The sequence below is a fragment of the Balaenoptera physalus genome, assembly GCF_965194825.1.
Source record: "Balaenoptera physalus genome assembly, chromosome: 11".
In the NCBI taxonomy this organism is placed as follows: Eukaryota; Metazoa; Chordata; class Mammalia; order Artiodactyla; family Balaenopteridae; genus Balaenoptera; species Balaenoptera physalus.
Genome location: NC_138896.1, coordinates 39,354,178 through 39,371,324, shown reverse-complemented (window position 1 = coordinate 39,371,324; position 17,147 = coordinate 39,354,178). Strand labels below are relative to the sequence as shown.

General features: G+C 45.1%; 1 long non-coding RNA gene across 22 annotated transcripts in view; it reads left to right on the top strand.

The window, feature by feature from the left end:
* LOC309637690 overlaps positions 1-17,147 on the top strand; it is a 192,617-nt gene that overhangs the window by 14,864 nt on the left and 160,606 nt on the right. For 11 of the 22 annotated variants that reach the window (XR_014250731.1, XR_014250732.1, XR_014250733.1 and 8 more), the window contains exons 2-3: positions 9,031-9,132; positions 10,157-10,234. This is a non-coding gene — a long non-coding RNA (uncharacterized lncRNA). The other 11 variants (XR_014250735.1, XR_014250745.1, XR_014250747.1 and 8 more) reach the window with 11 other exon arrangements.

Sequence of the window (17,147 nt, the reverse complement as noted above, 5' to 3'; positions counted from 1 at the left end):
TATTGGGGGTCCTAGAGGCTTCCTGAAACCTGATCTAAAACTTGAAACTCAAAAAGGTGAGGGGGGTTCTGCAGCCAAAAAAAAAAAAGAAAGAAAAAAGAAAAAAAGGAAAAAAAAAAAAGTGGGATGGGCTATACCTGGAAAGGGAACAGCAAGATAGAGACCTAGAGGTTGGAATCAGGCAGATGTATTCAAAGGTCTAGAACTAGGAGGGAGGCAGCTGTGTCAGGCATGGGTCAGTCCTGAGCCCAAGCTCTAAGCTCTGCCGCTTAAGAGGTGAACGTCCTTGGGTGACAGATTTAACCTTTCTGGGCCTTCATTTCCTCATTTATAAAGTGGGTTTGATAAAGCACTGACCTAGTAGGGATGTTGTGCAGATTAAGTGAGATGACAGATGGAAAGCTGCATACAGTGAGGGCTCAAAAATTGGTAATTATGTGCTCCTTTTCGGAGCACTTCAGCTTCATCTCTGTCGCCTCAGCATTAACAGCACAACTTGACACATGATTGGGGTTCATTTTTTTCACGAGTGAATTAATGAGCACAGTTTTTCTTTTTTTTGGCTGTGCGGCTTGAGGGATCTTAGCTCCCGGAGCAGGGATTGAACCTGGGCCTCAGCAGTGAAAGTGCTGAGTCCTAACCACTGGACTACCGGGGAATTCCTTATTTCATGTGATTTTCACTGGACAAGAGTCCAGTGAGATAGGCAAGGTAGAGATTATTATCTCCATTTTATAGGTGGAGAAACTGAGGCCCAGGGAGGTGAAGTGACCTGCTCAGTATCAGCCAGATGGTAACCAGCTCTGTCTCCTGTCAGAGCTTTTGTTCTTAACCCTTTTATATTTTATACAGTCGAAACGATTAGAGATGGAATTTGAATGAAACAGTCTTTTTGCCTTTCGCCACTTCCTTGGTCCACCTGATTCAGATGTGCCATAATTAATCTTCCTAAAATACCACTTCTTCTGTTGACACCTTTGCTCAAAAATCGTCATTGGGTCCCTACGATCAAGTTTAAGTGTGCTGAGTTGGCATTCAAGGCTCTCCCTGATCTGGCTCCAATCTGCCTTTCTAACTACGGGGCTGTCTCATACCCTACTCTCCATCCAGCCCCATAGGTTTACTTATTTCCTTTGTACTTTCTCTCCTTCATGCCTTTGTTCAAGCTGTTCCCTCCTGGAATCCCTATTCCATGAAACCCATCCAACCCTAAATAGCCCTCAAGTCCCAACCTCCAAGATTCTTTGGTCCTCATCTGACTCTGAATGTGTAATAATCATAATAGCATTTATTGACCACCTACCGTGCGTGAGGCCCTTGTTCCCATTCTTTCACCACCCTCATGATGATATTTATAAGGCAGACACTAAAACCCTGACATGAAAGGTAAGGAAACTCACAGCTGAGAGTCAGTCAACAAGTATTTCCTGGGCACTGACTCTGTGCCAAACAATACTGGTTATACAGTGATGGACAAAAAGATGTGGTCCCTGCCCTCATGGAGCTTCCATTCTTGTGAGAAAGACAGATGGTAAAGCCATAAATACACAAATTAGTTTTAATGCTCTCATTATTATTAATTGTAATAAATTCCAAGAAGGGAAAGAACTGGGTTCCATGAGAATAGTGGGGCGGGGGTGGGGTGGGGTGGGGCAGTCTGGATATAGAGAACAGATGAGGCTGTCTGAGAAGTGAATTTTTTAGAGGTGGGCAAGCTGACTGCAGAGCCTGCTCTTTTTTTTTTTTACTTTTTTTAAAAAAAATTATTTATTTATTTATTTATGGCTGTGTTGGGTCTTCGTTTCTGTGCAAGGGCTTTCTCTAGTTGCGGCAAGTGGGGGCCACTCTTCATCGCGGTGTGCGGGCCTCTCACTATCGCGGCCTCTCGTTGCGGAGCACAGGCTCCAGACGCGCAGGCTCAGTAATTGTGGCTCATGGGTCTAGTTGCTCCGCGGCATGTGGGATCTTCCCAGACCAGGGCTCGAACCCGTGCTCCCCGCATTGGCAGGCAGATTCTCAACCACTGCGCCACCAGGGAAGCCCTGAGAAGTGAATTTTCAAACTGAGACCCGAAGAATTTCAAAGACTAGGAAAGAGAATGTTCCAGGTAAAAGGCACTGTTTATGCCAAATGTTTCCAAGCAGCAAAGAACTCGGCACCATGGAGCAGTGGGGTCCCCTCGACCAGGACAAGAGCGACCCTGCCTAAGAACCGCCCTTCAGAGGGTTCTGGAGAATGTCCACCCCCAAACAAATCCATGCCAAGAACCACAGGGTGCCTGGCGCTCGGCAGGCTGTAAACGTAAACATCCCCGTTCTAACACTGCTCAGGCCCCAGGGAACACTGCTCCACATCTCTTGCCCACTGTTCTCAGAACAAAGATTCCTGCACGGGTCTGTGGGAGGGGTGTCAGCTGAGCTTCGGCCAATGCCAGAGATGGACCCTGCTTTGGAGCTGCGGGGAAGATTTGAGCAGCAGAAGCTTTTAAGTGAAAGAAAAGGTAAATGCAGTTCTCATATCTCTCCTCTCGGGTTGCATGGATATGACAGACACTTGCATAACAAAGTGTCCATTTACTTGTTTTTTTTCATGTTCTGAAGGGTCTCATGAATCAGCACTGTCTTCATAACAGTTGCACATGGCAGCTGAGGAACACTGTACAGTATTGAACAATTCACATAACTTAAACTTGTGCATATGTAGGTCTGGACATGACGTGTGAAGCATGGTAGCAATTCTTCATGTTGGCAACTAGTTGGATGCTATTTTGAGAACAGTTCAGTTTTTCTAAAAGTGTTTAATAAGATGGAATTAAAATTTCTAAAAACCATTTAAATTTGATTAATTTTGGATATTTATTAAGTGTAAACTATATTTCCTTTTAAATTTTAAAACATGATTTTGAATATATAAGAAGAAAAGTCACTTCTTAAAACATACATGAAAAATAATTTTAGCTAAAAAGTTTCACGTTTACTTAGTTACATTTTTTATTTTTTATTTTTAATTTTTTTTAGTTACATTTTTAAAAAAATTTTTATTATTATTTTTTTGGCTACATCAGGTCTTAGTTGCGGCAGGTGGGGATCTTTCGTTGCATCACGCGGGCTCTTAGTTGGGCGGCAGGTTTTCTCTAATCTAGTTGTGGTACGCAGGCTCCAGAGTGCATGGACTCTGTAGTTTGCAGCAGGCAGGCTCTGGTTGAGGTGGGCGAGCTCAGTAGCTGTGGCACGCGGGCTTAGTTGCCTCGCGGCATGTGAGATCTTAGTTCCCTGACCAGGGATCTAACCCTCGTCCCCTGCATTGCAAGGTGGATTCTTTACCACTGACCACCAGGGAAGTCCCTACTTACTTACTTTTGAGGAGAATGTATTCAAATTTTGTACACTTTGAATGCAATGACATGTTTTTTGAGTCCTTTGAGAGTTAGTCTGGGTCCAGATCATGATAGGAACAGAAAGTAGCAAAGTGGAACTCAGAAAAGAATAAAAAGGAACTTCAGGGTTTTGGTAGGGGCCAAAGTGGTGAGCATGTGTGGGAAAATTAGAGTCGGTGCCAATGTTTAGATTTGGGTCAGGGGTGGGTGGGTTTAGGATTGACTATCAAGATTTTGGTGAAAATGAGGGTGAGTTTAGGGATAAGATTCAGATCAGGAACACACATAACTTCTGATACCTTCTGATGTGACACCAGAACACCAAGCCTCTCCACAAAGAAAAACAAGCTTGTGGCTTTATAATTGCATTTTGTTTTGGTCTAACAATGACATTTCTCAGCTTGATCACTGGCAATAGACACCAGACTCAATTCCACCTGAATTTTAGCTGTTTTCTAAAATTAAATCTACTTTCAGAAGACGAAGATTTGCTACCACCAGTGACTATGATGCTGATCAATAATGACTCCTACCATGTGCCAGACACTGTGCCCAGTGCTTTCAATTTATTCTCACAGCACACTTGCATGTCTGTGGCTCAGAGAAGTTAAGTAACTTGTCTAAGGTCACACAGCTGGTGCTTGGTGGAGCCATCCCATTGACAAGCACCTACTAGGTGTGCAGTATTGTGTTATCTCTAGTCCCTGTGGAAACTTTGAAAGAGAGTGAGCTGGGTTAGAGAGTGGTAGGGATGTGATGGAAACTCTTGGGGGTGTGTGTGTGTGTCAGTTATGACAGAGTGATGATGGAATCTAGTGGCACAGGGAAAGTAGAGGACAAGACCACAGGGGAGAGGAGTGCATGGCAACAAACGGAGAGGCTGAGCATTGGAAGAGTTTACTTGGATAAGGAAATCACCAAGAATTAGGACAGGAGCATGCCAGAGAATCATGAGCCAGGAGCCAAAATCCTTGAAGAATAATATAGTCTGATGATATGATTCAAAACTGAGGTCCTTCCTAGGGGTAGAGAGGGAGGTGTAATGGCCTGGAAGCATCTACTTGTCCTCCAGTATGTCTTCTTCTTCCTTAATAATGAAGTCCCTGATCTGTAGCTGAGCATATAGACACGCAGAAAAAGACGTGTCCCAGCTTTCCTTGCATCCATGTAGCTAAATTCCAGCTATTGGGGAGGGTCCTTTACAGAAGAGGTGAACCCTTCTTGGTTACTTTTTCCTTCTCACTGACTGGCAAGAGGACCTAATGGCTGGAGCTCTAGCAGCCATCTTGGACCATGAGGTAACCTTGGGAATGTGAGCTGCCACTGTGGAGCAACCAGCTAGGAGCCTTGATTTGAGAGAGAGAGAGAAGAAAAAAAAAAAAAAACCAAAACCCACAAACCCATATTGCTGAAATCACTGTGACATGGGGATTTTTTAAACTTGTAATTGAACCTAATGCGGATGGCTGCAACTAGAAAGTTATGTTTGGGTCCTACTGAAGATGACATTAAATGCTAGTGGGCATGAGTGGGTGCTAAGAAGCCTTGGAAAGTTGTTGAACAGAAGGTGAGCTGACGAGAACTGTACATTCAGAAAGGTGTGGAGAATAAATAAAAAATAAGGTGGAGAGAGCTGAGGTGAGGATGTGTAGTTAAGGGGGACATTTAGATATTCTGAAGACTCAGATCAATGATGGCATCTGAAGGACTGGGTCTGGAAGTCAGGTTTTAGGAAGGTTGTGAGGTTGGTGTTAGGTTTAACAAGCAATTCAGGAACTTGATTATGGCTAGAGTCAGGTTGGGGTGAGGTTTTGAGCTGAAGTTTATACCAGGGTTGGATTTTAAGTCAGAAATTGGAAGAATCTAATAGCAGGGTTAGGTGTCACTGGAGGTGTTGGGCAGACTTAGGAAGGGACATTTAAGTGTTCTGGGCTATGCCTGGGGCTTAGTGTCTGATGCAGTGGTACTCAGGTGAGGCATTTGGAAATGTATGGGGTGTTTTGTTTATTTATTTATTTTTATTTATTTATTTTTGGCTGTGTTGGGTCTTTGTTGCTGCGTGCGGGCTTTCTCTAGTTGCGATGAGTGGGGGCTACTCTTTGTTGCAGTGCGCGGGCTTCTCGTTGCGGTGCACGGGCTCTAGGCGTGCAGGCTTCAGTAGTTGTGGCACGTGGGCTCAGTAGTTGTGGCTTGTGGGCTCCAGAGCACAGGCTCAGTAGTTGTGGTGCATGGGCTTAGTTGCTCTGAGGCATGTGGGATCTTCCGGGACCAGGGCTCGAACCCGTGTCCCCTGAATTGGCAGGCAGATTCTTAACCACTGTGCCACCAGGGAAGTCGTGTGGGGTGTTTTGAATTGTCACAATGACAGCGGAGTATGTGTGTGTGTGTGTGTGGTTTGCTCATGGTGTTTAGAGGCAGGAGCTCGAGATTCTAGATGTCCTGTAACATGGGAAACAGGCACGGTGGTCCAGCCCCAAATGCCATGCATTCCTGGGAAACACTGAGGCAAAGTGGCGTCAGGAAGAAGAGAAAAGCTGAGCACTATTGGGTTAGAATCCTGCTCTGCTGCTTTCTTCCCCAGGTGGACATAGCCCTCAGTTTTCCCATCTATAAAATGGGATGATGACAGAGGCCTTGCAGGACTGTGAGATTGGTAATAAGTTTGCAGATGGCCCAGCACAGGGCTGGCCCAAGGGCCTGCAACTGGGAGATGTCTGGACCAAGCTGAAGGCAAATCTGGGTAAAACTGAAGTTCAGTCTGGGTTTGGGTTAGTTTGGGGGTCATGATGCCCAACCATGGCTGTGTGTTAGAATTACTCAGCTCAGGAGGCTTTAAAAAGTGCTGATGCTTGGTCTTACCTCTCAGAGATTCCGAGTTAATTGGTATGGAGTGGATCTTGGGCAGTAGGAGTTTTAAAAGTTCCTTGAGTGATCAGAGCCTCCTGTGGGGTCTGAAACTCTCACTCTTGAAATTACTCCTCTCACTAAAGCAGTGGTTCTCAAAGTGGGTTCCCCGGACCAGCAGCATCAGCGTCACTCGGGAACATGTTAGAAGCGCAGATTCTCAGATTTCACCTCTGACCATCAGCAGCTCTGGGGTAGGGCCCAGCGATCAGCATTCTAGCACATCCTCTGGGGATTCAGATACCCACTCAAGTTTGAGAGCCACTCAATACAGCACCATCTCCAGGAAGCCCTCAAGAAAGGCAGATGCTATTTCACCGTTGGGTAGTTCCCCACACTTCTCTGAATAATGTCACATGAGCTGTGAGGACAAGCTCCATGAGGCCAGGGACTTTGTCCATCCCATTCACAGCTGTCTCTCCAGGGTCCACAGCATGTGATGAATAACTGAATAAGGTGAGAGAGACAGAGACAGAGACAGAGAACTATCTCAGGTGCTGTGAACTGGGAGGAGAGGGAGACCCTGCCTGTCTCTTTTTCTGTCTTGGTCCCACGACATGCGAGTCTAGTGTTTCAAGATACAGATTCCTGGCACAAATGGGTCCTTAAACGCCTGTCTCTCCACCCGGTGCTCAGGGGAAGAGATGTGGACTCCTTGCACCCCTGGTGGAGCACTGCCCCTGGCAGTTGTTCAGAGTCCATTTGTGTCTCCAGTGTGGTGCTCGTGTGTGGCAGGTACAGTATTTGACAGGCAAATTACGAGATATTTTTCTTCAAATTATTTTTCTTTAGTTTTCCTCCAATGTTCATTTTTTTCTTTATTTTTGAAACAGTTTCAAATTTACACATAGTAAATTTGAAAGAATAGTATAATGAACTCTGGCATACCCTTGGCCAAAGACCAATAAGTTTTTCTTATTGTCTCAATGATAGCTGTTATAAGTCCTCGTCAATCTATGAGGGATTGTCAAGGGCAATTCTGCTATGTGCGATTTTCACTTATGGGCAATTAAAGTAATTTGAGAGTTGCCTTCAGGACCCAACCTCCACGTAAGAAGCCGCTTCCTGGACATCGTCTCAGCTGAATCCTTGGGGGGTGATCAGGGACTATGAACCCAACCTAAAGCCAGGTAGGACTCTGCAGATGCCAGGTGACAGAAGTACAGTGCAAACTAGCATAAGCTCAAAAGGGAACTGATTGGCCCCTCAACTGGGTCAGCTAGACGCAGTCTCACCTCAGGCATGGCTGTACCCAGGGGCTCAAAGGAGTCCCCAAGTCTCTCTCTCACTCTGCTTTCCTCTGCGTTAGCGAGAAAGGTGACCGCTGACGGCTCCCTGACCACATCAGTTCCCCCAGGTGGGGGCCTGACTGGCTCTACTTGGTCACGTGCTTACCCCTGGATCTGTCCGTTTAAGTCTGAGGATGGAGGTACTCTGATTGGCCAGCTCGAGTCATGTGCCCGCCTCTGGGCGGGGCTCTCTGTTTTTGATTTGAGAGAATAGTAGTTATAAAACGGGAGAGGGTTTTTGCTACTCCTGATCAACTGGTGAGTAGTCCACACGGGGAGCTATTGTCAGAGTCAGGAATAATAATAATAGCAGCAGCAGTAGTTGTAACATTTATTGAGAGCTTGCTGGATTCCGGGCATTGTTCTAAGTGGGTTTTTCTCTTTATTAGCTCATTTAATATTCAGCCATTTTATGCGGTTGATGCTACTTTCATACATGTTTTCCATACCCGCAACTTCACAGAGAGGTGCAGTCACTTGCCCAAGGACACACAGCCAGTACACAGCAGAACGCGGGGCCCCACATCCTCATACCTCGCTCCAGAGTGGGTGCTGGCGCGCCCGGGAGCACACCCTCCACTATCCTCCCTGCGGTAGAACCTGGACTTCTGCTCCAGGCTTGGACTGTCACGTGGCACTCTCGCCCTCCAGTGCATCTGTGAGGCTGGCGGAAGTGGAACACCTCGGTTCAGATCGCTTATGGGAAGTTTGCCATTACCCCCAGAGCCCCAAGAAACAGAAAACAGAATGGGTGAATTTAGAGTAGTGGTTCTCACTGGCTGCCCACAAGAATACTTAGGGGAGCTTCACAAAACCCCAGTGCTCAAGCCATATCCCAGACCAATTAACCAGAATCTCTGGGGTGGAGCCCAGGCATTAATAGTCTTTAAGTTTCCGCAGGTGAATTAAATGTCCAGCCAAGGTGGGGAATCACTAGTTTAGAGGCCTTGTAGCTTAGTAGAAATAGCCGTGGTTTAAGATCCACCTGGGTTTGAGACTTGGCTCCGCCACTGCAAGCTGTGTGAGTGTGTGCCAGTCACTTGACTTCTCTGAGCCTCAATTTCCTTATCTGTGGAAACGGTATAAGTCCCTCTACTTTATGTGAGAGCTGAATGAGACAATGTCTGTAAGGCCCCCAGCACAGAGCTGGCACTCAGCTCCATCCTTACTATTAAGGAGGGGGCAGGACAAACCAGCCTGTGCAGGACCATCCAGGGAGGCAGAGCTGTGCCAATGACTCACCATCACTAGGTTGAGGCTGTGGAATGGACTCTCGGGGCTGCTGGAACCCTCAGACCCCAGGCCCTCCCGCCTTGGTCTTCCACCTTCACAGAGGGACTTGAGGCTTCTGAGTATAGGGTGAACTTGGGATGGAATGGGCAGGGTGGGAGTTGGGGCAGAGTTGGGTGGGGGACTGGGGGAAATGGCTGTGTGAATGCACTGACTTAGTCTCACCACCAGGTGGCGACAGGAACCTACCCACTGCGAGAGGACCAGCCAGGCTGAAGGAGAGGACCCCTGGGAATAATGGAAAGATTTTTTGAGAACTTTTTTGAGTACTAGGTAAATACTAAATCTTTATTTTCTTAAATTTCCATTTACTTAATGCAACAGTCCTGTGGTAGGCGCCATTACCCTCCTTTAGGGGATGAAATAGAGGTGGTGCTGGTACCTGGCGACCAGGAATTTAACCCAGTCAGTAGGACTCCACATTACTCTCTTAACCACTGAAGTCATAGTCACAGCTGCAGGGGCCTTTGGAATTCCTCGGGCCCTGTGATTTCCAAACCTGTATGATGATAAAAATCACCTGAGGCTCTTTTAAAAAAATTCAGAATTCCTGGGTCCCAGGACAGGCACTGAATTAGAATCTCCCAGGAAAATGGGCTTGGGAATGTGTGTGGTTAACAAAAGTCCCTGTTTGGAAACATGGATCTGCTCTCAGAGAGGGCAAGTAACCTGCCCAAGGTCACACAGCCAATCCCCTCCAACCTCTTAATACCCTCTAATTCAGAAGCCAGGCCATACCCCCCAAAAGATGAGACAATGTAGCACATGACCCAGCAATTCCACTTCTGGGTATATGCCCCAAAGAGTTAAAAGTAGGACCTCGAAGAGATATTTGAGCACCCATGTTCATAGCAGCATTATTCACAATAGCTAAAAGGTGGATGCCACCCAAGTGTCCTTCAACAGATGAATGGATAAGCAAATGTGGTGTATACATACAATGTATTATTATTCAGCCTTAAAAAGGTAGGGAATTTTGACATATGCTACAACATGGGTAACCTTTGAGGGTATTATGCTAAATGAAATAAGCCCATCACAAGAAGACATGATTCCACTTATAAGAGGTACCTAACATAGTCAAATTCATAGAGGCAGAAAGTAGAATGGTGGTTGCCAGGGGCTGAGGGGAGGGGGCAATGGGGAGTTATTGTTTAATGGCTACAGAGTTTCAGTGTTGCCAAATGAAAATGGTCTGGAGGTGGATGGTTGCACAATAATATGAATGTACTTACATTGAACTGTACACTTAAAAATGGTTAAGATGGTTAATTTTATGTTATGTGTATTTTACTAGAATACAAAAAATTGGAAAAAAAAGATAAGACAATCTATGCCCAGCCCTGGAGGGTTGATAGTGGTGAAGCATGAGAAGGTGTGTGATTTTCTTCATCTTTTGAATGATTTTATGAATAAATATTATACGGAATTTGATGAGTATTGTCAGATCACCTCTGTCCTCAAAAAGGATTGTACTAATAATGTATGGATGTACTTTTTCCCCAATAACTTCACCAATTTTGGATTTTGTTATTTTACTTTTTTTCCTGTTTAATAGGTGAGAGATAGTACTTCATTATTATTTAAATTTGCATTACCGTTTGTTAGACTTAAAGTCGAAGGTCCAGAATTGACCAGTGTCATTGACAGCCTCAGAATGATTTTCCTCAAAATGTTAATTCTTGGGGAATTCCCTGGCGGTCCAGTGGTTAGGACTCTGTGCTTCCACTGTAGGGTGCCTGGGTTCGATCCCTGGTCGGGGAACTAAGATCCCCGCAAGCCACACACACGGCCAGAACAAACAAACAAACAAACAAACAAAATGTTAATTCTCGATTTATTATACTGAATAAAACAAGTCCATGTTTATTGTTAAAGTAAATTTAAAAACCTACTAGGTCTGTTACTGAGAGGAGTAAGTGGCTCCCGCTTGAGCTTCTGCCGTGATTGTTCCTGCTTATTCAACATTAATTCCAGGTTCTGAGATGGAGGCTCACAAAGAGAGGGGTGGGGTTGGAGACCACAAGTGTAAAGCCTCCTGTTCATCTTGTGGAACCACATGGCGGCCCTCCCAGTGGCTGTTATTACGTACCTTCTAGGTCACTCTCCTTGTGATGGGGCAAAAATGGTCAGCGAGAGGCTGGCATAGACATGTGCCACCCCCCCCCCCCAAAAAAAAGAGTCCTGTAATTATTGGTCCAATTTCTCCTCCCTCCATCTTCCCTTCCTAAAGAAGACTGATTCTTCCATGTGGGAAAGTGGCTGAGTTGAGCTGGGTATGGAGGAAGAGCATTCTTGATTTATTTATTTATTTTTTTGGTGGGAGATAGATAGAGATTGAGTAGCTTCAGGGCATGAGGAAAGAAAGAGGAGAGGAAAGGGGATTTTAATTAGTGTGGCTTTGAACTATGTATTTGACTCCCTTTAAATCCCTTGAGAGGTGTGACCAAAGAATGAAATTGCTTGTTAATTACTTTAGGCTATTGGGTTGTATTTCTTGTGTCAGAAACCATTCTGAGTCACATGTGCCCACGTTTTAGTAGGGTTCCACCCTTACTAATGAAGACTTGGGCATGAGCTCTCGAGCCTCCAACACCCTGGGGTCTTGGCTCCTTGACAGCCCTGCCACCCACCACTGAGGCCACACCTTGGACCCTGTCATCACCTGAAACTGCTCCACCTCTGAAATTACAATTCAGACGTCCCACTCTTTAGTGACAATCACCTCCCCCCAACCCCTGCCCACTTTCCTCTACCACACCTCTCCTCTGACCCCACTGGGGCTTCTAGCCCATTGGTCCCTATTTTTCTGCCCAAGCATCTTTTCCCTTTTCTGTTGGTAATGACACCCACTTATTCCTTGGAGGAAACTTCATTTTTTCTCCCATATGGATAATATGATTCGGGTGAGGCTGACTCTACCCTCACATCTGGGCAATCATACTTCAGACTCTTGGCCACATCAGTTGGTCAGGGGTGGGCATGTGACCCTGTTCAGTCCAGGGAGAGCCAACCCAGTACTATTGCTGAGATGCCAGAGAAGGGGACGTTTTCTTTCTGCTCATGTGGGTCACCTTGCAGGACTTAACCTGGACTTGTGAGGGCTGTCCTGGGGTCTAGAGCCTGCAGGATAAGGAGAAAAGCTGAGCAAAGAGGGGAGGTTCCTAATAATCTTGTTGGAGTATCTGGAACCAACCATTGGTGAAACTACCCTGGGTTTTTCAGATACGTGAGTCGATGTCTGAGATCTGTGAGTCCGGATTAGATTCCATCACCTGAAACAGACGTGGCTATTACAGTGCTGCTCCACTGAGGCTCTAGATGATGGGTGCCTAGATGTGGTTGCTCATCAGAATCACATGGGAAGATTTTTTTCCCTTAAAACCTTTATAGATACAGAAAAAAGCATAAAACATAAATGTATAAGTTAATGTATTATTGCAAAGCCAACTCCCATGTAACCTCATCAAGGTCAAGAAAGAGAACACTGGGGACTTCCCCAGTGGTCCAGTGGTTAAGACTCTGCCCTTCCAATGCAGGGGTCGCGGGTTCAATCCCTGGTTGGGGAACTAAGACAGTCTGGCCAAAAAAAAAAAAAAAAAAAGAATGTTGTTAGACTCAAAGCCTCAGCCCCTCCTCCCCTTCACAGAACCACCACCCTGACTTCTGTGCAATCTCGTTCTTGCTTCCCTTGATCATTTTCAGCCTGAGTATGCTTTCCTAGACACTATGGGGTAGTTTTGCCTGTTTCATTTATTTATTTTTTAAAGAAGCACCTCTCTTCTTTAATATTTGCAGTTATTTTCTAACATTTATTTATTTTGTTATTTTTTCTTTATTTTTTTGGCTGCATTGGGTCTTAGTTGCGGCACACGTGATCTTCATTGCGGCATGTGGCATCTTTCATTGAGGCGCAGGGGCTCTTCGTTGTGGTGCGTGGGCTTCTCTCTAGTGGTGGCGTGTGGGTTTTTCTCTCTCTTGTGGTGTGCGGGCTCCAGGGCATGTGGGCTCTGTAGTTTGGGGCTTGCAGGCTCTCTCGTTGAGACGTGAGCTCTGTAGTTGTGGCGCACGGGCTTAGTTGCCCCACGGCATGTGGGATCTTAGTTCCCTGACCAGGGATCGAACCTGTGTCCCCTGCATTGGAAAGCGGGTTCTTTACCATTGGACCACCAGGGAAGTCCCAGTTTTGCCTGTTTTAGAATGTTGTACAAATGGAATTATTTATTAACCTTAATGAAGCCAAATTTGTTAGACTTTTCATTTAAGGTTGGTGCTTTTGTGTCAGGAAAAGTAATCTGTCAACACCCTGAGGCTTTCATCCTCAAACTTTTCTTTCACCTTCTATCATCTTTTATAATCTTTATTGTTCTTTATTCTAATCTTTTATTGTCTTTATGATCCCACTATGGTGTGAGGTAAGGGTGGAGTTTCATTTTTTCCCCATGTGAACACTCAATCTGTTTATCGAAAAGGCTCATCTTTCCCTGCACTCTTTAGTGCTGCATAAATCACAGCTTGTGTCCATCTCGATGTCAGTTTCTAGTCTTTTCTTCAGTCTGTCTATCCTTGCACAAATACCACCCTCTCCTAATCACTGTACTTTTATGAAGCTTGATATTCAGTAGAGCAATGTTCCTATATATATATATATATATATATATATATATATATATATATTTAGAAAGCTATTCTTGGCCATTTCATTTCCATATGTATTTTCTTTATTTATTTTATCAATTTAATTAATTTATAATTTATAATTAATTAATTAATTTATATTGGCTGTGTTGGGTCTTCATTGTTGCGCGTGAGCTTTTCTCTGGTTGCAGCGAGTGGGGGCTGCTCTTCGTTGCGGTGCGCGGGCTTCTCATTGCTGTGGCTTCTCTTGTTGTGGAGCACGAGCTCTAGGTGTGCAGGCTTCAGTAGTTGTGGCGCATGGGCTTAGTTGCTCCGTGGCATGTGGGATCTTCCCAGACCAGCGCTCGAACCTGTGTCCCCTGCATTGGCAGGCGGATTCTTAACCACTGTGCCACCAGGGAAGCCCCCTCCGTATGTATTTTAGAATCAACCTGTCACATTCTACCAAAAAAAAAATACCCCATGAGGATTTTGATTTGATTGCATTGAATCTACAGATCAGTACATTGTTCAAAACTGAGTCTTCTAATCCTTTTTTTTTTTTTTCAAATGTGCACATATTAAGAAGAGAAGATATAAGATGGGGGGACCTAACAAAATTTGGTTTTTTTCCAGCTTTATTGAGATACAATTGATGTATAACACTGTGTATTTTTAAGGTATACAATGTGATGATTTGATACATTTATAAATTGCAAAATGATTACAGCCATAGCATTAGCTAACACTCCAACCAGTCACATAATTACCATTTCTTTTGTGTGGTGAGGACATTTAAGATCTACTCTCTAAGCAATTTCAAGTATGTAATAGAGTATTATTAGCTATAATCACCATGCTGTACATTACGTCCCCAAAACTTGTTAATCTTATGACTAGAAGTTTGTATCCTGGAAGTTTGTCTTCCGATCTTCGAACGTTGTGTGTGTGTGTGTGTGTCCACTCATGCGTATACTCACACACACATTTATTCAGTTAATTAAAAATTTTTTTCTCTATAATGCTTTTTGCACATCTTTTGTTAAATTTTTTTTTTTTTGGCTGCATTGGGTCTTCATTGCTGCGTGCGGGCTTTCTCTAGTTGTGGCGAGCGGTGGCTTCTCTTGTTGCGGAGCACAGGCTCTAGGCGCGCGGGCTTCAGTAGTTGCAGCACACGGGCTCAGTAGTTGCAGCCCATGGGCTCTATGGTATGCGAGCTTTGGTAGTTGTGGTGTGTGGGCTCAGTAGTTGTGGCTCATGGTCTCTAGAGCACAGGCTCAGTAATTGTGGCGCACAGGCTTAGTTGCACCATGGCATGTGGGATCTTCCCAGACCAGGTATCAAACCCACATTCCCTGCATTGGCAGGCAGATTCCTAACCACTGCGCCACCAGGGAAGTCCCTCTTTTGTTAAATTTATTCCTAGATAATTGCTATATTTTTTAGTGCTGTTCAAGTGTCTTATTTAAAGTCCAGATTTTTTGGCTCAGCCTCTGGAGAGTCTGAATGAGTAGTGCTGGGTGGGCCCAGTGATTCTGATGTGGAGCCAGGCCTGGGAACATGGGCCTCTCTGGGGCTCCCCTCATGATCTCTTTTCAAACGTATTCAGTCCCCTCCCCCTCCCAACTGGCCCCATCCCATAAGCTGATGAACATGCTCAAGTCTCTCTCTCTTGGAGTAAGCCTGCTAATCCCCTCAGGGTCCTGCCATCACATTTTTATCCCATTCACAGCCACACTTTCAGAAGGGGTTGTCTACACCTATGATTTCAACTTTTTATGCTTGTGTATGCCTAAATAAATTTGAAAAACCATGTAGCCCCTCACACATTTTAAAATTGACATCTAATTCAAATCATCCTTACCCACCCCTGTGTCCTTCTGGTCTACCAAGCGGGCTTTTCTCTTGGCCCCCTCATGCTCCCTCACCCTCTGCAAGGTGGCCTCTGGTGCCTGCATGCCACTGAAGCTGCTCTACTCAAGGTCTTTAGACTTCCTTGTCACTAAGTTGTAGGGACAGTTTCAGTCTTCGTCTTACCTGCCTTCTCTGCAGCATTTGAAGCTCTTGGCACTCCTTCATTTTACATGCTCTCTCCCTGGGTGCCCATGACATCACACTTTCCTGCTCTCCCCTCCTCCCTTCTAACAAGCTACTTACTGACTGTGATGAGTGATTGACGGGAACAAGCAGGCAGAGGGGATGGAGGGTACCAGGGAATGGAGGGTGCCAGGCAATGGAGGGTACCATGGGATGGAGGGTACCAAGGGATGGAGGGTACTAGGGCATGGAGGGTGCCAGGGAATGGAGGGTACAAGGGAATGGAGGGCCCCAGGGAATGGAGGGTACCAGGGTGTGGAGGGTAATTGAGTTTCCTTGGCTCCATCCTCTTCCTATCCCATAATGCCAATCCCATACCAAGACTTGTTGATCATACCCATGCACAACATTTTTTCCCTCAATGAAGAAAAAAGTAATGTTGGGCTTCCCTGGTGGCGCAGTGGTTGGGAATCCGCCTGCCAATGCAGGGGACACGGGTTCGTGCCCCGGTCCGGGAAGATCCCACATGCCATGGAGTGGCTAGGCCCGTGAGCCACAACTACTGAGCCTGCGTGTCTGGAGCCTGTGCTCCGCAACCGGAGAGGCCGCGACAGTGAGAGGCCTGCGCACCGCGATGAAGAGTGGCCCCCGCTCGCCGCAACTGGAGAAAGCCCTCGCACAGAAACGAAGACCCAACACAGCCAAAAGTAAATAAATAAATAAATAAATGTATTAAAAAAAAAAAGTAATGTTGATCATTGTAAAATTTTAAGCATGTTGAAAAGAAAAAGAAAGAAAATTAAAGTCACCTGAAATCCCCCAACCCTGAGAAAATCCACCATTATAACATTGGTGCTTGTCCCTTCATTTGCCTCTCTATGCATTTACACACACCAAATGTGTTAGTTTACAAAAAGTTGGAAAAATGGTTATTATTATAGATGCCTTTTTTCTTTTAAAATTTTTACTTATTTATCATTTTGACTTTTCTTCCCCAGAAAACCACTGTTAACACTCTGGTATGTGTTCTTCTAGACTTTCCACCTGTTGATAGAATCACACATAAAAAACCTGGAACATATATAGCAGCGGTCCCCAACCTTTTCGGCACCAGGGACCGGTCTCGTGGAAGACAATTTTTCCATGGATGGGCGGTGGCGGTGGGGGTGGGTGGATGGTTCAGGCGGTAATGGGAACGATGGTTCAGACGGTAATGAGAGTGATGGGGAGTGGCAGATGAAGCTTTGCTCGCTTGCCTGCTACTCACCTCCTGCTGTGCAGTTCGGTTGCTAACAGGCTGTGGACCCCTGATGTATAGGATTATTTTTGTCACTATTTTTATATAATAGTGTGACCATGTTATATACATATCTCTTCTTCTTGCTTATTTGACTTAACCCTTCACATCAATTAGCATAGTGCTAAATTCCTCCTTTTTAATGGCTGTATAATATTCTGCAACATGGATGCAGCACCATTTATTCACTCATTGCCTTATTAAAGTGCATTCCTTTTGTTTTCAGTTTTGTGTTGTTTTGTTTTCACCACTTTGACTAATGCTACCATAAATATTCTTGGACATATCCATCTTTATGTGCTGTTGCTTTTATTTATTTATTTATTTTTAAAGTGGG